This window comes from Pleurodeles waltl, chromosome 1_2 (assembly GCF_031143425.1).
Source record: "Pleurodeles waltl isolate 20211129_DDA chromosome 1_2, aPleWal1.hap1.20221129, whole genome shotgun sequence".
Classification (NCBI taxonomy): Eukaryota; Metazoa; Chordata; class Amphibia; order Caudata; family Salamandridae; genus Pleurodeles; species Pleurodeles waltl.
Window position 1 is genome coordinate 666,674,205 of NC_090437.1, and position 24,097 is coordinate 666,698,301.

The following is a 24,097-nucleotide window of genomic DNA, read 5'->3' on the forward strand; positions in this document are numbered from 1 at the left end:
ACAACTCCAAGAGGACAGAGGGTGGATCATAGGTAAATATGCCTGTCACTAACTGACACATTGCAGAAAACCAGCCTGTCAGACTAAGGACATTCCAATGACGACTATGTATTGACCATTTCTCTAGGTGATTCTGGCTATCCAAACTTGCGTTGGCTCCTGACAACAGTGAGGAATCCCAGAACGGATGCAGAGAGGAAATACAATGAGGCCCATGGGCGTACTAGGAGGGTGATAGAGCGTACTATAGGTCTCCTGAAGGCTATTCCGGTGCCTACATATCTCTGGGGGTTCCCTGGCCTATGGGCCTGATAAGGTGTGTAGGATAGTCATGGCGTGCTGCATGCTGCACAACGTGGCAGTGAGACATTCAATCCCCCTTTTGGAGGTGGAGGGTGCTATAGGTCCTAATCTGTTACCTCAGAGAGGTGAGGAGAGTGATGGTGAGGATGAGGAAGGGGAAGATGTCAATTCCAGAAACCAACTGATACAACTCTACTTCCAATAACTGTCTGTGACTTCAGCCTGTATATGTGGTTAGTGACTGATACTGTAAGTGTGCCATGTCAACTAGGGGGAATTGGTCATGATATGCGAGTCATGGACCTCTTCAGCATGGTACAAACAGACAATATAAGCATTCCCTTCTTGACTATTTTGAAACACACTGTACAACCAGCATGCACAATTTGACAATAAAGTTTATCCCTGCCTATTGCATCATTACTCCACTTTTTTCAACATTGAAGACATGGGACAGTGTTACAGGTGAGATATCTTGTTTATTGGTGGAATACAGTGAAATGTGGTATGTACAGTGATGGAAGTCGTTATGGTTGGGTGTCCTCAAAACCGACTTGGTGGCAGGCCTGTTTGATATCATAGGTGGGTCTTATTTGTAGTTTAGTACATTATTTAGCCCTCAGCTAAGTGCAGTTGGGGAATGGGTGGGATGGTTGCTTGGCAGTAGTAGCAGTGTCAATTGTTGGAAGGGGGCTTGTTCTTTGCTGGGTTTCCAGTGCCATATCTTGGCCTGAGACTACGTTTGGGTGCCTGCTGTGGAGCTACTTGGGGTGACATGGTTGGCCCTTGTGATTCCTGGGAGGGTATTTCCTGTGCTGTTTCCAGCTGCTTGGGACAACTGATGCTGGTTGTCCAGGGCTGTTGTGAGGGCCTCTTGTCCGGTGTGGGTGTCTAAGGGTTTGTTGACCAACTGCAGCAGTGCTCAGCAATGGTGGCCATTGTGGCATTGTGTTTTTTCCACTGCCACATGGCCTGTTGGTGGTGTTCCAGCTGCATCCTCTGACTTTGCTCCAGGGTGGTTACAATCTGTGCCAACCTGTCTTGGGAATGTTGGTATGCCCCCAATACTTCTGCAATGACGTCCTGTGCTGCTGCATCTATCCGGTGCCCTACCCCCTGACCCACTGGGGCACGTGACCTTGCCCTGGCCCCCTGTGCCTGGGTCCCCTGCGCAGGTCTTGACGTGCCACTAGTACTGGGGCCCTCGTCTTCCTGCATGTTGGGGGTGGGAGACTGTGGCCTCTGTTTCTGTGTTCCACCTGTTTGTGCCCTGGGTCCACTGGTGTGGGCACGCCTCCCCTTGCCTGCTGGTCTTGACTGGGTGTTAGCTGTGACAGTGTTTTCCTGGGTGGGGCTGCTGCATGGTGAGCATCCGGGGCTGTGAGAGGGGCCTGCCTGCTCAACAGTGTCCAGGGATCCTTCACCAGTGTCCTGTGATGTGCCTCTGTCTCACTGGAATGCTGTGGCACTCCTTGTCCCTTCCATTAGGGTTGCATGGGTGGTGGTGCCTGTTGGGGGACATAGAAATGTTTGTTACATATGCAGGAGGGTTTGAGGTGGGCTGCACTGTGCAATTTAGTGCTGGTGTGCCTTTCAGTGGCCTTCAGGGGTGCCTTTATGAGGTGGACATTGCATTTAGTGGCAGTATTGGGGTTACATTGTGGTCGGGGTTATTATTCCATTGTGGATACGTCAGGGGTGGGTGGCTGTGCACAGCGGGAGTGATGTGGGCCTGGTAGTGAGTTGTGGGTGATGCAGGGTGGTGGATGTGGTGGGTAATGGCTGGGAGGGGTGTGGGTCTAGGTGGGTGTGGGTGGGGTGGAGTGGTGCATGCATTACAGGTATGGTGTATATGGAGTAAATGTAGGCAACTTACCCGAGTCCATTCCTCCAGTGAGTCCAGCGAGTCCCTCTGGGTGCAGGATGGCGAGTACCTTCTCCTCCCAGTCGGTGTAGTCGGGTGCTGTTGGTGGCGGTCCTCCCCCAGTCTTCTGCACTGCGATGTGCTGCCTGGATGCCATGGCCCAGACCTTCCACCACAGGTCGTTCCATCTCTTGCTGATGTCATCCCTGGTGCGTGGATGGTGTCCCACTGCATTCACCCTGTTGACAATGGTCTGCCACAGCTCCATTTTCCGGACGATGGGTGTGTGCTGCACCTTGGAACCGAATATTTGTGGCTCTACTTTTAGGATCTCGTCCACCATGGTCCTTAGCTCACTTTCGGTGAAGGGTGGATTTTTTTGGGGGGGACATGGTGAGGTGGTGGATGGCGTCGGGACTGGGGACGGTGTTTGGGTGCTCCTGTGTGGGTCGCTATGCGTGTCCTGTCTGCTGGCGTTCTCAGTCTGGCTCTGGTGCTCTCTGTCTTCTGGTCCTGGTTTCCTTGCAAGGGATTGTGGGGTGTGTCTGGGGGTGTTTTATGGTGTTCTGGATGTGTTTCAGGTGTGTGGGCGCTAAGCCTATCCAATGTGTGCACTGGTTGCTGTTGGGCCCACTTGCCGCCTGTGGCGGTTGCAGCCGCCAATGGTCGTCCGGCCTCCACTGTCCGCTGAGGTGATTTGTGCATCATTATTTGGAGGGCGGGATGTGGGTGTGCTTGGCGGTGGCGGGGTGTGGTGGGCCAGGATTCCCGCAGACAGGGTCGTGGCGGGGAGCGGTGGTGTGGGAATGTTTGGCGGGGTTGGGTTTTTTGTTCATTGTATGGCGGGTTTGCATTCGCCGCCGCCGGCGGGATTCTGTTCACCGCCACCACGGCGGTCGGCGGTCTTTCCCGCCATGTTCATAATGACCACCTAAGTGTCTGATTTCAAGTTTTGTGGATGGGATACTCTGTGACGAACGTGCCCGCCAAGTACAATCTATATATTCCATTCTTAACATACATGTACATTTTTCATTGTGTTAATGCAATTTGTACATTTAGTATGTACAACTTGTAATAATAATAAAGAAAATACAAGTGGTAAGCTGGTTTGGAGGGGAGGCTATTTCTTATCAGCAGTTTTGCTACTATTTTGTATGCTCTGCAACAGATGCTTCGTGTAGGGAAGCTTGCAGCCTGTCCTCATTTGAGACTGCTCTGTATATCACACACTTTCAAACAATATAGTGTTGTGTTAGCCCACACCACACAGAATGAGGACAATGTAGTAAAAGTTAAGATAATGCACACAGGAGTGCAAATTGTTCTAAACAGGCACTATGGACCAAAGAAAAAAATATAATGTATGCTTGTAATTTTGAAGAGTAGTTGAACAATATCTTAGGCCCTCATTACAACCATGGCGGGCGGTGTTAAAGCGGCGGTAATACCGCCAACAGGCCAGCGGTAAAAAAAATGGGATCACGACCACGACGGAAACCGCCAACACAGACAGCCACTTTAACACTCCGACCGCCACAGCGGTAGCAACAAACACTGTGGCGGTCACCGCCAACAGACAGGCGGAAGACAATGTACCTCCCACCCCATTACAACCCGCCAATCCGCCAGCTTTTCCGGGGCGGTACCAACGCCATGAAAAGCATGGCGGATAGAGTGTTTGGAAGGGAAACCACTCACCTCTCGACACTCAACGAAGAATCAGGATGCCATGGAGCCCGAGTTACAGGTCCTGTCCATGTTGGTTTACCTCCTCATCTACCAGGAATATCAAAGGCAGCAGTGATGACCACGGTGAGAACTTTACCTAGTACACAGGGTAGGAAAAAGAGAGTGACACACACACACGCAACACTCAACACCCCCACCCCCACCCTCAACCACAACACCATACACACAAACACATGCAACAACATTACATGTACACCCCGTACCCCTCTGGAAGAATGCAAGGACAAAAGGAAATGAGTCCAATCAGTGATATATTAGAAATAGGCAGACATACGTAACAATTATAAAAACAGTATTTACAAATATTTACAATATGCACATAAGGCCATACATTGTCCTTTCCAAATGTCCGTGGGCCACTGGGCCAAAAATCATGGGCCAAGCCCACATTTGACTCTGCCTCAATACGGAGAGAACACTGCAGGGGCATCATGTCATAAACACACAGGCACCTCAGGGGAATGGGGACGGGGGGGGCACCTCAGCCAAAAGTTGGAATAACGCCACTGCTCCTGGAGGGGGCTATATGCCCACAGCGATGTCCTGGGGAGTGCAAAGCCACAGTCTCTCAAGTCTCTCAAGTGGGTGGTTTGCCCACTGCATGGTCCTGGGGAGTGCAAAGCCCCAGTCTCTCAAGTCTCTCAAGTGGGTGGTTTGCCCACTGCTTGGTCCTGGGGAGTGCAAAGCCACAGTCTCTGGAGTTGATGGCTTCTCCTCTGGTTCTGAAGGGGGGCCTTGTGCCCAGTGTGCTTCATCCTGCCAAGGAAAGGGTGAGTGGATGCATATCTCCACTGGTTCTGGAGGGGGCCTTGTGCCAAGTGTGCTTCATCCTGCCAAGGAAAGGGTGAGCGGATGCATATCTCCACTGGCTCTGGAGGGGGCTTTGTGCCCAGTGTGCCTCATCCTGCCAAGGAAAGGGTAAATGGATGGCTTCTTCCACTGGTTCTGGAGGGGGCCTTATGCCCAGTGATGCAGCACTTGGGGTGCGGCAGTTCACATTCCCTCACCTGGGTGTCTGAGGCACGAGATTTGCAGGGACTAGGTAGCATGATAGTCCATGGAGGCAGGGCTAAACTCCATCCTGTGGTGCCTAATGCTGCAAACTAGTGGTAGTGCCGGTGCTGGTGGGGGTGCTGCCAGTGGAGGTGGAAGGCTCCAGCCCATCTCCTGCAGCCTCGGACGGACGCACACTGGGGCTGCTGCTGGTAGTGGTCCTACAGTCTGCGGTGCAGGTGGCGGTGCTAGTGGCGGTGCTTGCGGCAGGGATGCTGGTAGTGCTGGCCATGGTGCAGGTGCCAGTGCTGCCAGTGGTGGAGGGAGACACCAGCCCTTCTCCTTCAGCCTCGGACAGCTGGCCACTGCGGATGCTGCTGCTGACAGTAGTGGTGGCAGCAGCGGTGCAGGTGGCGGTGCAGGTGGCGGTGCTTGTGGCAGTGCTTGCTGTGGGGATGCTGGCAGTGCTGCCCGCGGTGCAGGTGGCAGGGCTGGCAGTTCTGATGGTGGTCACCAGGCCCTTACCTGCAGCCTCCGATGCCTGAAGTGCCTTGCCTTGGGTTTTCTGCCCCTTCCTCACCTTGGCAGATGCAGTTGTGACCTTGGCTCTAGCAGCTGGAGTTTTGGAGGAGGCCTTGGTGGGTGGGTCGTGCTCCTTGCCCTTGCTGCATGCTGTCCCCTTCTTCACCTTGGCAGGTGGCGGAATGGTTTTTGTCCTTTGCAGGGGTCGGTGGCACACTGGCTGGCCTGACGGGTGCCCCCTTTGAGCCTCTGGGAGTTGCAGGTACCACAGCGGACGCCGACTTGGTGGCTGAGGTGCTGGCCTGGGTTCTGGACACCCTGGCCCGAGGGGAAGGACGGGGGGGGAGGGGTAGGGAACAGGTCAATGTTTGCCAGGAAAAGTTTTTTAGACACACTGGGGCGGGAAGATGGAGAGGGCTTGGGAGTGGAGGAAGAGGGAGTGGTTGTAGGAGGTGCTGAGTTTGGGTGAAGGTGCATGGGCTGGATGCTATTGTGAGGTGGATGGCTGTTGGGTGGGTGGGTGCTTGCGCTGGTGTACTTTGGGAGGAGGGGTCACAGACACACTGGGAGAGGACACAGGGGACGTGTGCACGGTTGTGGGGGTGGTGACTGCTCGTGAGGGGTGTGTTGTGATGGGCGTGCTGGTGATGGAGGTAGTGGATGAAGATGTAGTGCATGCAGGGGTGAGCGGAGATGCTACTGGGAGGGAGGTGGACGAAGAGGAAGAGGGGGACACAGTGAAGGCAGTGGATGTTGGTGTGTCTGCTTGGGTATGGTGCTTGCGTGGGTGCCTGTGAGATGAAGTATGGTGCTTATTTTTGCCTGAGCCACTTTTGTGTGGTGATTTGGGTGAATGCTGGTCTGAAGGTGTGCTTGGGATAGGATGGTGTTGAGGGGATTGGGTCTAGGTAGAGGAAGTTGGAGGGGGGAGGCCAGACATAGAGACAAAAGCTGCCATCAGTGCGGAGGCCAGAGCCTGAAATGCTCTCTGTTGGGCCGCCATGCCAGACTGTATGCCCTCCAGATATGCAATTGTTTGTTGCAAATGCCCCTCGACACCCTGGATGGCATTCAGTATGGTTGACTGCCCAACAGTGAGGGATCTCAGGAGGTCAATTGCTTCCTCACTGAGGGCAGCAAGGCTGACTGGGGCAGGGCCTGAGGTGCCTGGGGCGAAGGAGATGCCCCCCCCCTCCTGGGTGAGCAGGCACAGACAAAACAAGCTGAGGGGCTGCTGGGAGGGCGGTGCTGGTAAGGGAGGTGGTGGCTGTACCTGTTGTTGGGGTGGGCACAGAGGTGTCCGCCACCGCCAGGGAGCCTCTATTGGAGGAGGAGTCGCTGTCTGTGGTGTCCCCTCCTGTCCCCGTCATGGTGCTTCCCTCGCCCTCCATCCCACTGGTGCCCTCGCCATCGGTGGATTCGGCCTCCAGGCCCATGTGGAATGCAGCTCCCTCCGTCGCCGGTGGCTCTGCTCCTCCGACAGATGATGCTAATGCACATAAGGACAAGGTGACAAAACAAACTACAGTTGGCGTACACAACACACAAGGAGCAGCCCTATGGCCTGCCAAACAAGGGACCTACCCTGCCATGTTCGCCCTGGCCTAGGGGCACCCACAGCCCACATCCCCCATCCAGTTGTCTCCTAACGCGCGCAAAGTCAGGTGTTAGATTCAGTGCTCACCCCCTTGTGGCTGCAGTGATGCCTTCAAGCGCCCATCCAACTCCAGATAGGCCACCGCTAGGATGCGGAACATCAGGGGGGTCATGGTGGATGGGCACCCCTTCCTCGCTGGGAGGCCAGCCCCAGCTAGGCCCCTGCCGTCTTCTTTGCCCAGCGGCACAGGTCCTCCCACCTCTTGCAGCAGTGGGTGCTCCGTCTGTCAAAGACACCCAGAATCCGCACCTCCTTGGTGATGGCACCGCAAATACTCATTTTCTGGTGGGCGCTGACCTGCAGGGAAAAGACAGAAAAGGGAATTAGTCACCCGTCCAGACCGTCAGAATCATTGCCCATCAGATCCCACCCATCCCCTGACGCACATACATTGACCACCTTACATGCTGCACTCTGGCCAGGATGCCTCTGCCCCCTCCCACATGTGGCTTACACACACAGCAATCCCTACATCCCTACATTCATGGCCCACGCATCATGCTCACACCTGTTGTCTGGAGGACCATAGAGTAATGTGTACTGGGGTAGGACCCCATCCACCAGTTTCTCCAACTCCTCCACAGTGAAGGCAGGGGCAGTGTAGGGCCTCTCCTGTTGAAGGTCAGGTAGTAAGTGAGTGAATAGATAGAAAATGGCGGTGACGTCCGCGGCGGTGCATACCGTCACCCCAGGCGTACATCGCCATTGGCTCCTGGAACCGATAGGGCCCAATGATAACCAATGCAATTTGGGGCGGCGGTCATTGACCGCCTATCGCGACGGCGCACAACGCCAGCTCAATTATCTCATTTCCACTTGTGCCTCCTCACAGGTCAAGCAGCCACCATTTCAGGGGGGCACAGGCCATGGCACCTAAATGTGTCACTGCAGACATTGGCACGGCAACTGATTGTCGGATTCACATTTTGTTTCTGTAAAGGAAACAAATCATCATTAGTGCAATAAATGTGTGAATATGACCCTCTGCTCACCTTTCGCTTCCATAGGCTTCAACCGCTGAGGCAGAATATGAGATGGCGGCATCCTCCGGCGTACAGACCCCTTGTGGACCTTGCGACGATGGAGGACAGACACATTATCATTACCTACAGACTTGATCGTGCCACAATCCAAGAACTCTGTGCCCAAATTGGAGCCACACCTGATGTTAGCTATCCACCAGCTCACAGGTATCCCCCCTCTAGTGCAGATCCTGTCAGTGCTCCATTTCCTGGCAAGTGGTTCCTTCCAAACAACAGTGGCCATGGCATCAGGGATGTCTCAGCCAATGTTCTCTAACGTGTTGACCAGAGTATTGTCTGCCCTGCTGAAACACATGCGCAGCTACATCGTGTTCCCCCAGTTGGAGGATTTGGCCACAGTGAAGGCTGACGTTTATGCCCTGGGACATATCCCCAACCTCATTGGTGCCACTGATGGTTCACATGTGGCATTTGTCACCCCCCTGGAGAAATGAACAGACTTACAGGAATAGTTTAAGCTATCACTCTATGAATGTGCAGATGGTGTGTTTGGCGGACCAGTACATCTCCCATGTGAATGCCAAATATCCTGGCTCTGTGCATGATGCCTTTATCTTGAGGAATAGCAGCATCCCATATGTGATGGGCGAACTCCAGAAGCACCGGGTGTGGCTAATAGGTGAGCCAAAGGTCCCCACATACATTGAGTAGGTGTCTGGGAATGGGGTTGTCCCTAAGGGTTACTGTGTGTCTAACAGTTGTCCCTCCATATTTGCAGGTGACTCTGGTTACCCCAACCTCTCATGGCTACTGACCCCAGTGAGAAAGGCCAGGACAAGGGCAGAGGAACGTTGCAATGAGGCACATGGGTGTACAAGGGGGATTATAGAAAGGACCTTCGGCCTCCTGAAGGCCAGGTTCCGATGCCTTAATCTGACAGGTGGCTCCCTGTACTACTCACCCAAGAAGGTGTGCCAGATCATCGTTGCATGTTGCATGTTGCACAACCTGGCCTTGATATACCAGGTGCCTTTTCTGCAAGAGGATGTGCCTGGAGATGGTCTGGTGGCAGCGGTGGAGCCTGTGGACAGTGAGGAAGAAGAGGCAGATGACGAAGATGTTGACAACAGAACCAATATAATTCAGCAGTACTTCCAGTGACACACAGGTAAGACACTGTAACTTCACTTTACATTTCAGTTATCTGTTGGACATTGTGCAAGGCAGCCTCTTTCCCTATGTCTATGGCCACTACCTGTATCCTTTGGCATCTCTATTTTCAGATCTCCGTGCCCCACTCTGGCTCCTGCTATGTGTACTGTGCCCACCAAAGGTCATCCTAAAGTATATTTCACTGTACGTTTGAGTTGCAATGCTTTGATAATGTTGTACTAATACATTTGTGAATCATTTGACAGACTCCAGATTGGTATTTGTTCTAAGGGTGTTTAGTTAGGTGCTCATAAGTAGTGGGGGATGTGCAAAGAGCTGGACTGATGATGGAGGAAAGTTCAGGGTAGAGTCCAGTCTCTTGGTATCACAGGTGCATTGTCCAATGCGGCATAGGAAGGGGAGTAATGGCAGTTTAAGGTGGACAGGGTGATAGTGTGGGACACAAAGGTGACAATCAGGAGAGTCTTATTTCCTGGTGGGGTCTTGGTAATGTTCTCTGGCTTCTGCCTGGATCGCAGGGACCGTTTGCAGGGTGGTTCTCCTTCTGCAGGGGGTGGGGTGCTTGTGGCTTGTTGGTCCTGTGGGGGGGTCCCCTGTCCACTAGCGTCGGAGGAGGTGGAAAGCTGTTCCTCGGTTTGGCTAGTGTCAGGTGCCCTTTGTTGTGCCACTGCCTCCCTCATGGTCTTGCCCATGTCAGCCAGCACCCCTGCAATGGTGACCAGGATGGTGTAGATTTTTGTTAGGTCATCCCTGATCCCCAGGTACTGTCCCTCCTGCAGCTGTTGGGTCTCCTGCAACTTGGCCAGTATCTGGCCCATCGTCTCCTGGGAATGGTGGTATGCTCCCAGGATGTTGGAGAGTGCCTCGTGGAGAGTGGGTTCCATGGGCCTGTCCTCCCCCTATCGAACAGCAGTCTTCCCAACTTCCCTGTTGTCCTGTGCCTGTGTCCCTTGAACCGTGTGTCCACTGCCACTGACCCCAGGTCCCTGATCGTCCTGTGTTTGTGCGGTTGCCTGGGGTCCCTGTAGTGGTGGACACACTGCTGATTGTCGTCTCCTGGGGACAGTGGCATGGGCCCACAGGGTGGGTGCTGTGCTGGTGTTTCCTGAGGGGGGAGGCCCTGTGGTGGGTTGGGACTGTGGCAGGGGAACCGACTGTCCAGAGGTCCCGGATGGTCCAGGTTGGTCATCCTGATCCAGGCATGCAGAGCTGCTGTCGTCATTGTGGGGCTCTTCGGGGGAGGGGGGGCTGGATGTTGCTGGCACCTCCTCTCCGGTGACGTTGAGTATGGGTCCTGTGGGGATGCAAATGCATTGTTAATGTATTTCCGTGTGCCATCTTGTGCACGTGTGTGTTTCCCTGTATGATTGTGATTTCCCTGTCAGCTTGGCCTTGTGTTAGTGGTGATTTTGTGGGCTGGGTGAGTCTCTCTACTGGGCATGCTGTGGTGATGGGTGTCCATGCAGGTCTGTGATAGGTGTCCATGCATTGGTGTAGCATGCAGGGCTTGGTATTGGGATGGGTGGGTTGTGTTAGTGGGGCATATGTGAGGTGGTGGAGTGATGGTGTGAGGGTAGGAATTTGTGATGGCATGCAGGTAGGGTGGGGAGATAAAGTAGTTAAGATTTTACTTACCAGAGTCCAGTCCACCTCCTACTCCTGCAAGGCCCTCAGGATGCATGATCGCCAAGACTTGCTCCTCCCATGTTGTTAGTTGTAGGGGAAAAGGTAAGGGTCCACCGCCAGTCCTCTGTACTGCTACCTGGTGTCTTGCTACAACGGAACGCACCTTCCCCCATAGGTCGTTCCACCTCTTCCTGATGTCATCCCTAGTTCTTGGGTGCTGTCCCACAGCGTTGACCCTGTCCACAATTCTCTGCCATAGCTCCATCTTCCTTGCAATGGACGTCTGCTGCACCTGTGATCCGAATAGCTGTGGCTCTACCCGGATGATTTTCTCCACCGTGACCCCTAGCTCCTCCTCAGAAAACCTGTTTTTGGGGTGCCATGGATGTGGTGCGAGTGATTTGTGTGAGGATGTGTGGGGTGATGTGTTGGGGTGTATGCTGTGATGTGCGTGGATGGTGTGTGGGTGATGGTGTTCTGTGCCTCTGATTGAGTGGGTGCTCCTGGCTTGTCTCTCTCTGCTTGCTATCTTTTTTTTTTGCTCGAAGGGGTTGTGGGTAATGTGGGTTTGTGTTTTATAGTGGTGTGGGTGTGTGGGTGTGGTGTGTGTTAGTGTGTCAAGTGTGTGTAGGTTGAATTGTTCAATGTGGTGTAGTTTTGTAAGTGTGTGTGTATTTTGAGCGTGACGGTGTGTACCACCAATGGTTTACCACAGTTGAAAGAACGCTGCGGTGATTCGTGGGTCGTGATACTGTGGGTGTATTCCTGTTGGTCTATTGGTGTGTGTTTTGCTATCGCCAGTTTATCACTGACCTTTGGTGTGGCGGACTTGTGTGGGTGTCTGTATTGTGGTGGAATTTTCAGTGTGGGTCATAATACCTGTGGCGGAATACCGCCGCTGGCACAGTATGTTGGCGGCCGTCAGCACAGCGTTAGGCAGCATTTACCATCATGGTTGTAATGAGGGTCTTAATTCCTTTGTATTAGATTTCTTAAATATTCCATGGTGGGAGAACACACTACGAGTAATGTACAAACAAGAACATAGTAGTTTAAAAGTGCTAATATATGAAAATGTAAATTAAAACTTTGCTCTGACAATGTCTTGGGGCTTTCATATGCTTAGTAAAAAGAGGGTCAAATTGATGCTGAATAGATGTAAAATATTTTAGGATATCGTCATTAGTAATTTGAATGCATTCAATAATTGGAAGAATTTATATAGTGGTCGCAAATAAATTTGGGCTTCGATTGACCCCTCCTGGAATTAGATTGGACACCACAGGTCTGTTCTAGGTCCAAGAACAAAAATTATTGACCCCTTTATGGTACATGTGCAGTGTCAATAAAAATGTAGCTAAAAGAAGGAGACAGTGTCTCACTGGATTGTAGCTTGCTTCAGGCCCCATCACTATACAACTAACATGACTGGATAAAGGAAGAATTGCAAATTCTGTTAGGGGCAGGGTGGACTTTACTACTTTCTTGAGGATTAGTTCCTTTGTAGACGATATGCAAGGCAGGGCCTACATTACTGAATAACATTATCAAGGGGTGCAGCATAGATAAGATGGATGACAAGAATACCAGCGAGGAGATAAGAGGTGGGATCAGTGTTATTTTTGCCCATGCCAATTGACTAACAGGAGAAAAAGTGCTACATGAGGAATGCTTTCCAGAGAAAACAAGGATGAGTATAGGACGACTTAAAGAGAGAGAGAGAGAGAGAGAGAGAGGATCAACCTATTTACGGACACCCAGCCCAGTGTTTAAGATGAAGGCATCACACATGCCCGAGGAGAATACCATGTTTCCAACCAAGGTAGGAAATAGAATGATTGATTTCTTAATTTTAATATGGATGCCCCCCACCAATTTGCTGGGGAGATACCTCTCCGCAAAATTTCTGCAACAGTATATGTTCCAATAAATGGGATTTACTTGCAAGTTCCTGAGCGCAGGTTAGAATTGGCTAACAGAACGCTATCTGCAGCAGTGAGCACTGGACTAAGATCACATGAAGAGAGATTATTTTAGTGCCAGCTCTAGAACACATGTCTATAGCTAAAGCACCAGGTTTTTACCCTAAAGATTTGGGCCCCCTTGTCAAATGCCTTTAGGACTATCCAAAAAATGAAGCTATTACATAACCATTGGGACTTGTGTCTGTGTTGAGAGATGATGAATGATGGTGTTGGACTGCAGTTTTATAAACTTGAAGAAAATATGGCTTTATAGATGACTAAAAACAAGTCTATACAACTAGTGAACTGACAGATTTGGAAAATAAAAATGAGGCAGGATTGTTGAAAACAAATCCCTCCCCGTAAAGTGATACTTGGAAAAAAGGAGAGGATTGATGGAATTGCTTTATGCTTGCCAGGAACTGTCACCTCAGGCAGAGGAGGGAATAAAACAGTTGATTTAGTCTCTTACATCAGGGTATCATAAAAAAAACTACATTCTCCTATTATTCTACTGCCTAAAAGGCAATACAGGGTGTTTAGATTTAATCCAGATAAACAAACACAGGGTTCCCTTAGTGCCTTTTATGTCTGACACCAATATCGTCTATAACTGAAGAGGCAGAGTATTCTTCTGTCCTCAGCATTTTTCAGCATTAAAAGTCCATCCACAGAGTGAGGTCCTTTTTGCCTTGACCCTAATAGATACCCAGAGCACTTCCTTCACTGAGAGTCTCACGGTCTATGCGCAGGCAGTACACAGAGACTTCAACAGCCTACACCTGAAAGGTGGTAGCGTTGTCGTGCAGTATTCTGATGACCGACTTGTAGCATCTCCATCACTTGAGACCTGTGAAAAAGACACAGCAGCTCTCCTGAACAACCTCAAGGAGAGAGTACACAAAAGACCAATTCCTAAAATTACAGTGCTGCTCAAAAAAAAAGAGGTGACTTACCTGGGTTATGTGGTATCCAAAGGCACACACCCCATATCACGTGAAAGAATAAAATTGGTTCAGGGCATGCAGCCCATGTTCACCAAGAAAGGAATGATGTCCTTCCTAAGGGTGATGAACTACTGCCGCCGGTGGATTCCTGAATACTGATCCCATGATGCCATGTTGAGACCATGTACGCCAAAAGATGCACCGAACAACATTGTATGGACTAATGAACTTGCAGACTTTTTCAAGAAACTCAAAGAGACATTGGCCCTCATTCTGACCTTGGCGGGCGGCGGAGGCCGCCCGCCAAAGTCCCGCCGTCAGGTTACCGTTCCGCGGTCGAAAGACCGCGGCGGTAATTCTGACTTTCCCGCTGGGCTGGCGGGCGGTCGCCTTCAGACCGCCAGCCAGCCCAGCGGGAAAGAGGCTTCCACGATGAAGCCGGCTCGGAATCGAGCCGGCGGAGTGGAAGCTGTGCGACGGGTGCAGTTGCACCCGTCGCGTATTTCACTGTCTGCGCAGCAGACAGTGAAATACATGTAGGGGCCCTCTTACGGGGGCCCCTGCAATGCCCATGCCAGTGGCATGGGCACTGCAGGGGCCCCCAGGGGCCCCGCGACCCCCCCTACCGCCATCCGGATCTCGGCGGTCCGACCGCCGGGATCTGGATGGCGGTAGGGGGGGTCGGAATCCCCGCGGCGGTGCAGCATGCTGCGCCGCCGCGGAGGATTCAATGGGGCCGCGGTACACTGGCAGGACCCCGCCAGTGGTGCCGGTCCGACCGCGGCTTTACCGCCGCGGTCGGAATCCCCATTGGAGCACCGCCGGCCTGTCGGCGGTGCTCCCGCGGTCCTCCGCCCTGGCGGTCAAAGACCGCCAGGGTCAGAATGACCACCATTGTGTACTGTGCCAGCATGGGGGCTCCCTGACTACAAACTGCCCCTCCATCTCTATGTGTCAAAGCAAAATGGCATTGCAAATGGAGGGCTGTTGTAAATGGTGCACAGACACAGCTGCAAAAGACCTGTGGCATACTACTGTGTGACTTTGGCTTCAGCAGAGACTGGGGCCCTCATTCTGACCTTGGCGGGCGGCGGAGGCCGCCCGCCAAAGTCCCGCCGTCAGGTTACCGTTCCGCGGTCGAAAGACCGCGGCGGTAATTCTGACTTTCCCGCTGGGCTGGCGGGCGGTCGCCTTCAGACCGCCAGCCAGCCCAGCGGGAAAGAGGCTTCCACGATGAAGCCGGCTCGGAATCGAGCCGGCGGAGTGGAAGCTGTGCGACGGGTGCAGTTGCACCCGTCGCGTATTTCACTGTCTGCGCAGCAGACAGTGAAATACATGTAGGGGCCCTCTTACGGGGGCCCCTGCAATGCCCATGCCAGTGGCATGGGCACTGCAGGGGCCCCCAGGGGCCCGCGACCCCCCCTACCGCCATCCGGATCTCGGCGGTCCGACCGCCGGGATCTGGATGGCGGTAGGGGGGGTCGGAATCCCCGCGGCGGTGCAGCAAGCTGCGCCGCCGCGGAGGATTCAATGGGGCCGCGGTACACTGGCGGGACCCCGCCAGTGGTGCCGGTCCGACCGCGGCTTTACCGCCGCGGTCGGAATCCCCATTGGAGCACCGCCGGCCTGTCGGCGGTGCTCCCGCGGTCCTCCGCCCTGGCGGTCAAAGACCGCCAGGGTCAGAATGACCACCTGGGTGTCTACAGCTGTGATGGAAGGGAGGATGACTCACATTCTGTTGGACTATACTTGTATTTTTTAGGTGCCACATTTGGTACAGTTGTTGTTGTGATCTGCAGCAACACAACATTTTTAATCTGCCAGGCACAGGTTTGGAGGTCACATTGTTTAACTGTAATATCATAATTAAAGGATGCCCACCTGTTAATTTGGTAAAAGTATTGCCTGTGATGAGACCCCTAAGCATGACTATGATGCCCCTTAGGAAATTGCACCATGCCAAGACCAGATTTACAGCTGACACCATTAGAAAAGGCAGAATATGAGTCGTATACTGATGGATCCTGATAGACCATGATGGACTGAAAGACACTAATTACAGAGCAGGGTATGTTATTATAACAGTTGACATTGTAGTTGAAATTACAGCTCTATCACCTGGCATGTCTGCCCAGCAAGCTGAGCTGTATGCTATAACAGGAGCATGCATCCTAGCTAAGGGGGAAACTGTTAGCATTTACACTGACTCACCTTATGCCTTTGGAGTTGTCCATAATTTTGGCCAGCTGGGGCAGTATTGTGGTTTCATAACAGCAGCAGGGTTACCTATTCATTATAGTCATTTTTAGTAAAATAACTTGCTAAAAACATTACTACTACCCTTGAGGTTAGCAGTAATAAAATGTGAAGTCCATAAAGGAGCTCATACTAAGATAGCCAGAGCTAATTCCATGGCTGACAGAGAAGCAAGACAGTATGTTACAGCCAATTCAGACGGTGCCTTCAATGGCCAAACGTAAACAGAAAATTCAGGTAATTAAGAGACAATTGTTGATAGCTGATGTGAAAGAAGCACAAGGGTCTGCAACACCAGATGAGGAAAGAGTGTGGATTGATGCTGGATATGAGCTAAATGATGAGGGATTGTGGGTTCACCGTAATGGAAAGCCTGTGGCCAACACAGTATGTTCAATACCATTACAAGGCTTGTGCATGGACCCGCACATATGGCACAAGGGGGGTTGAATGCGCTAATTAGACATGAGTGGGTTTGCACTGGGGATAACAGCTTTCTTTGCACAATTCTGCTCCCAATATGTTTGTCTGTGTCTAACATTCTAAAGGTTGGTACCTGTGCTAAGTTGCCAAGACTGCAGGGTCCCTTAACCAACCTGCAGATACATTTCTGCTTCCAACAAATGGATTGAAATATTTGCTAGTGTGGGTGGATCAATTTTCAGAATGGATAGGGGTGTTTCCAACAAGGAAGACTAATGCTTTAACGGTTGCACAATGTTTTCTGAAAGATTTCATGAAAAGCAATAAAGGGGGTGATATTGTGGTTACAGTAATGCAAAAGATGCATGGATGCTTGGAAATAGAGTGGAAAGTGCATGCCCCATAGCACCCCAAAGTTCAGGCCAGGTGGAGAGGATGAACTACAAAATAAGAAAAATAGATAAGTAAAAACAACAGAGGCAACAGGCCGGTAATGGCCTAATGCTGTGCCTTTGCTGTTTTACGCCATAAGGGAAACACCATCTAGAGCAACTGCTTTGTCCCCCATTAGTTACTGATTGACCTGCCTATGTCAGTGGGGGTGGGGTTGCCTCTCACAGTGTCCCAAGCAGCCCTAACATTTATGACTATGCTGTAAATTCGCCAGCAGTCTTGAGATATCAGTGTCTGTAGGTGAAGGACGTTTTGCCCTATCTGTCCTCAGAGGCCACACACCCTTTTTAAAACTAGAGATATGTTCATGGTTCTAGGTGGACAAGACCACATTGTGCTTCTAGTGGCACAGACAAAGGACGACCTCAATAAATTCATGGAACATGATGCAGAGCTGCACCACTGGCTGAGGTGGGGGTACCAGAAAATGATAAACATCTGTCACTAGAGGAGCTATGCAACACACCAGAAGAGAGGTCAGACCAGACCATTCCTAAGGTCCACACTGAGGGCCCATCAGCTAGTGTCACAGGGATGGTGACAACAACTGGAAGGTGATGGTCTGCACTTGCAGAAAAATAGACTGAAGAGGATAACGCAGGGCAAGTCAGTGAAACCACTGCAGACCAGGAGGAGAAGCAGATGACCGGACACTGTGTGCCTTTACATTACTGACACTTACAGAAAGTCCCCTGGGACTGAGTGGCTAAGGGACAGGGTAGCAATATGCATTGCATAGTATCTTTTAGACACTTAATTATGTGTATGCTGCCTGTATTATGACCACCAGCTGATATCATACTGCCACAGGACGTATAAGAATTGAATATCAGTATATAATTTTGTCTATGTTTCAATAATGATTATCTCATCAGTGATCTATGTGACAATATATGCATTTCTTCTAAGCACTGTGTAATTTCATCCAACGAGATATGTAACTATGTTTATAAATAAATATATATATATGTATATATATATATATATATATAAATATATATATATATATATATATATTTTTTTTTTTTACACTAATGTAGGATTAAAATATCCTAAAGAGAGGATTGTTGGTGAAAAATATATATATCCATGTTGGACCTGGCTTTTTGACAGGGTCATCCCCAAACTTTGTGACTCCATCCTCCTATTTATTCTGACCTGTTGTTGTTGGCTTTTGAACTCTGGGCACTTTACTACTGCTAACCAGTGCTAAAGTGCATATGCTCTTTGTGTAAATTGTACTGTTGATTGGTTTATCCATGATTGGCTATTTAATTTACTTGTAAGTCCCTAGTAGAGTGCACTATATGTGCCTACGGCCTGTAGATTAAATGCTACTAGTGGGTCTGCAGCACTGGTTGTGCCACCCACTTCAGTAGCCCCTTAACCTTGTCTCAGGCCTGCCACTGCAAGGCCTGTGTGTGAAGTTTCACTGCCACTTCGACTTGGCATTTAAAAGTACTTGCCAAGCCTAAAACTCCCCTTTTTCTACATATACGTCACCCCTAATGTATGCCCTAAGTAATCCCTAGAGCAGGGTGCTGTGTGGGTAAAAGGCAGGACATGTACCTGTGTAGTTTATATGTCCTGGTAGTGTAAAACTCCTAAATTCGTTTTTACACTACTGTGAGGCCTGCTCCCTTCATAGGCTAACATTGGGGCTGCCCTCATACATTGTTGAAGTGGCAGCTGCTGATCTGAAAGGAGCACGAAGGCCATATTTAGTATGGCCAGAATGGTAATACAAAATCTTGCTGACTGGTGAAGTCGGATTTAATATTACTATTCTAGAAATGCCACTTTTAGAAAGTGAGCATTTCTTTGCACTTAAATCTTTCTGTGCCTTACAATCCACGTCTGGCTAGGTTTAGTTGACAGCTCCTTGTGCATTCACTCAGACACACCCCAAACACAGGGTACTCAGCCTCACTTGCATACATCTGCATTTTGAATGGGTGTTCCTGGGCTGGGAGGCTGGAGGGCCTGCCCTCACACAAAGGACTGCCACACCCCCTACTGGGACCCTGACAGACAGGATTGAACTGAAAGGGGACCTGGTGCATTTCTTGGTGGGGTACCCCCCAGAAAGTCCTGGTTTGCCAGGCAGTGATCCAGTCTGAGGGTACAGACCCTGGGCTGGAAGACCAGGTTCAGGGTGTCCCTCCGGACCTGGAGGGAGGGGCTACTGATAACAGTGCCCCTACCATGTTTCTTCTGAGGAGGCCACTCCAAGTTGGAGGGTGCTGGACCCCAGAATGGAGGACAGGGGGAGGGAAACCTCACCCCGAACCCTAATCCAACCTGAAGGTACAGACCCCAGGTTGGAGGGCCAGTTGCAGGTTAACAGCCCTGCACTGGTGGAGAAATGGTGCAGGGCGGCTTCTATAAGCACCCTGGTCATGTTGGACTCTGGGGGTACCGCTCCAGGAGGGAGGGTACAGAGCCCCAGAGGGGAGGACCAGGATCAGGCTCTCATCCCTGACCTGGTGGAAGGGAGAGTGGTTAATGGGTGTCTAGCACCTGGGGCTACCGCCCCCCCCACTCTCCACAGCCACAGTGGTTGGAAAGCTTTGAGAGGCCTGGGGCCTGGCTCTCATCCCTGACGGCTGTCAGTAACCACTGTGGCTTGCTGTCCAGGTGGACAGAGTTATCCCTGGGGAGGGGACAAGAGTCACACCCCGGGGGTAGAGTGGGCAACACCACTGTGTTGGTCTGGTGGTACTATCCTGCCCCTGGGATACATCTGTGAGCAAAGTAAGGTTAGGTGCTGCACAGATGGTATCCGCAGGTAAAGAGAAAGGTTGGCTTAGTGGGCCCTGAGAGTATGGACAGAGGGATCTAATTGGAGTCAGGAAGGCGAAGAACAGGAACATGCCCCTGCTGTTGTGGGTCTGGGTCCTTGTTCTATCGCCTCAAACAGGGAAGTACATCAGGATAGTGATTGTTCTCCCCTGGCTTTAGGCTGGTGGGGGGTCATGTTGGACCTGGCTTTTTGACAGGGTCATCCCCAAACTTTTTGCCTCCTTCCTCCTATTTTTTCTGACCTGTTGTTGTTGGCTTTTGAACTCTGGGCACTTTACCACTGCTAACCAGTGCTAAAGTGCATATGTTCTCTGTGTAAAATGTACTGTTGGTTGGTTTATCCATGATTGGCTATTTAATTTACTTGTAAGTCCGTGATAGAGTGCACTATATGTGCCTATGGCCTGTAGATTAAATGCTACTAGTGGGCCTGCAGCACTGGTTTTGCCACCCACTTCAGTAGCCCCTTAACCTTGTCTCAGGCCTGCCATTGCAAGGCCTGTGTGTACAGTTTCACTGCCACTTCGACTTGGCATTTAAAAGTACTTGCCAAGCCTAAAACTCCCCTTTTTCTACATATAAGTCACCCCTAATGTATGCCCTACGTAACCCCTAGAGCAGGGTGCTGTGTGGGTAAAAGGCAGGACATGTATCTGTGTAGTTTATATGTCCTGGTAGTGTAAAACTCCTAAATTCGTTTTTACACTACTGTGAGGCCTGCTCCCTTCATAGGCTAACATTGGGGCTGCCCTCATACATTGTTGAAGTGGCAGCTGCTGATCTGAAAGGAGCAGGAAGGTCATATTTAGTATGGCCAGAATGGTAATACAAAATCCTGCTGACTGGTGAAGTCGGATTTAATATTACTATTCTAGAAATGCCACTTTTAGAAAGTGAGCATTTCTTTGCACTTAAATCTTTCTGTGCCTTACAATCCACGTCTGGCTAGCTTTAGTTGACAGCTTCTTGTGCATTCACTCAGACACACACCAAACACAGGGTACTCAGCCTCACTTGCATACATCTGCATTTTGAATGGGTGTTCCTGGGCTGGGAGGGTGGAGGGCCTGCCCTGACACAAAGGTCTGCCACACCCCCTACTGGGACCCTGGCAGACAGGATTGAACTGAAAGGGGACCTGGTGCATTTCTTAGCCACTCTTTGAAGTCACCCCCACTTCAAAGGCACAATGTAGTATAAAACAGGGCCTCTGCCCTACCTCATCAGACATTTGCTGGAGAAGAAACCTGAACCAGAACCTGCATCCTGCCAAGAAGAACTGCCTGGCTGCCTAAAGGACTCACCTGTCTGCTTTCTACAAAGGACTGCTGCCTTGCTGTTGCCCTGCTGCCTTGCTGAACTCTTGCCTTGCTGCTGAGGGCTTGGATAGAGCTTGCCTCCTGTTCCCTGAAGTCTCAGGACCAAAAAGACTTCTCTTTTTCATTTGGATGCCTTGTGCGCCGAAAAATTTGACGCACAGCTTGCTCCGTGGTGAAAAATTCACTGCACGCCGATCCGGAAAGACGCCGCTCGATGCGACGCCTGCGGTGCGACCGGAACTTCGACGCACAGCCTTGCCTGGACAACGCCACCCGACTCTAGAAAGGAAATCAATGTGACGCCTGCCATGAGGGAGAAGATTCCACGCACAGCCCACTGGAACGATGCTCAGCTGAAAAACAAGCCTAGGAATCCACGCACAGACCCCGGGACATCTGGTAATTCCGCGAACCACAGAAAGAGACTGTCCGCGCGCCGGGAAACGACGCCCGACTTCCCGCATGAAAAATAACGACGCAAGTCCATGTGTGGAGGGGAGAAATCGACGCACACACCATTTTTCCACGTATCTCTTCTTCTGCGGCCCTTTGGGGAGATTTTCCACTTTAAACCAGGTACTTTGTGCTTGAAAGAGACTTTGGGGGTTATTCTAACTTTGGAGGAGGTGTTAATCCGTCCCAAAAGTGACGGAAAAGTGACGGATTTACCACCAGCCGTATTACGAGTCCATTATATCCTATGGAACTCGTAATACGGCTGGTGGTATATCCGTCACTTTTGGGACGGATTAACACTCCTCCAAAGTTAGAATAACCCCCTTTGTTTGCTTTTTAAAGACTTAAGACACTTTATATCACTTTTCAGTGATATCTCTACAATTTCACATTGCATCTTTATTCGTTTTGACCTGAAATTATCCAGATAAATATCATATATTTTTCTAAACACTGTGTGGTGTATTTTTGTGGTGTTATATTGTGTTATTGTATGATTTATTGCACAAATACTTTACACATTGCCTTCTAAGTTAAGACTGACTGCTCGTGCCAAGCTACCAGAGGGTGGGCAGAGGATAATTTTGGATTGTGTGTGACTTACCCTGACTAGAGTGAGGGTTCTTGCTTGGACAGGGGGTAACCTGACTGCCAACCAAAAACCCCATTTCTAACAATCCACATATATCCATATGTACGCACTACACAGATATTATACTTAGATGTAGTTCTCACAGAACAGAAACTATCTCACTTCTCACTGTAACAATCTGCTTGGAGCTGCAAAGTCTTCCAAATCTGACCCTGTCTTGACAAACTTCAACAGAATTGTTCTGATCCCACTTTAAGGTCACTTTGCTTTTCTTGACCTCCACTTTAGTTATGATCATCAGCTTGTTCCTCTATGCCTACACTGCATTTCTGTATATTTGGTACTGTGCCTTTGTTGCATTTCTATGCTTACCCATGTTTGGTACTGTGACCTTTTGAGTGTGCTTATTAGTGACTAGTCTGATCTCTGAAGAACCAGAAAAAAGGAGTGGACCCTGCAGGTAAGTTTAGCTGGTGATGGCTGCTGCGAGACAAGACTGTCCTCTCTGGAAGTTGATGGCGGCACCCAGAACTTCTGAACGGGAGTGGGCCTCTAGTAATTTAGTAAGTAAGCTTGCTCAACAATCCATGTTTTGTATTTTGAAACAACTCCTTCAGAAAAAGATATTAAAGTGGGCAGATACTTTGTGTACCGTATATCATGTCATGTGGCACAGATGTACTCTCTGGACAAAATGATGTCTCTTCGTAGCCTTGTATTAACAGCCAAGCAAATGATTAAGCTCTCAACCAAAGCATGCGCTTCTGAGTTTTCTTTAAACCTGCAAGTACAAAAATTTCAGACACCTTTTACAACAGGTACTGTAGCAGATGCAACAATGAGATAGCTTAACCCATCGTACTGTCCTCCTTGCTGACTTACATGTGAAAACCTCAAAAGGAAGTACCATCTGAGTCAGGCATTTGACAAGGTCCCATTTGTCCGCATTCATAGTCATGCTTTTCCAAATTGCATTCCCTCCTCTTTGAATGACAGCCATCGATCTGTCCGTACTGTTCAAACAGCTGTTGCAACATGTATTGAGTTCCAATGTGTTGGCACCTCCTGTACGAGGGCTTTAACTGGTACCCTTTTAGTACCCTGAGTGATTCTCAAATACTTCAGGGCTATAAAAGAATGGCTGAAATGTTTGCAGATTCTTCTGCAGGTGGTCTGTATGTTGCTTTTTTTAGAAAGTCCTGCACAACCAGGTTGATGCAGTGTGCCAAACACAGGGCCGTTAAATAGCCACCATCTGCCATGTCCTTGACTATATTACTGCCATTGTTAGTGGCAAATAATCCAATTCTGAGACATTTGGGTTGCAGCCATTCAGACACCTTGCTGTTAAAGTCTTCCAAGATGTTTGCAGCTGTATGGTATTTCTCCCTGGCAAACATGGCTACTGTTGCATGCCGCCAAATGCCCATAAAAGTATCTTCAGCGCTGAGAACTGTACCTAGCTATGCCTAACCACGCAAAAGAGGCCCAGTGTGTAGTGAAACACATGTAATCAATTGCTTGACAACTGGTCCACATGTCTGTCGTCAAGTGGATAGTGTATACAGCACTTTTCTGCAAAACTTGTCCAACCAGTTGCAGCACATCATGATGTAGCACTGCAACAGCAACTCTGTCAAAATAGGTCAGAATGTAGCAAGCTTTCCATTGTACAAATGTGCCTTTGGGTCGTTGCAGTCATAGGGCCCCTCCTGCCTAAACATGCCTATAAAAGTAATCTGGATTTTTGTCTTTTCTGGGGCCGCTCATGCAGGCAACTTCTGAGAAGTAGGAGGTGGTAGGCTCATTGTGTATCTTGGAGCAGTGACTGTATGCTGTGGTGTCTCCATCTGACTCTTGGGCCAATTTGAGGCTGCTGAGGTGGGTGATACTTATGAACCGCTGAGGACAGGGCTGCTTTGATTAAAGATGTCACCCTCTTCTTCTTCATCACCTCCCACCAAGATTGGATCTGATTCCCTGCTCTCCTCACCTGCAGCTTTTTTTTTAAG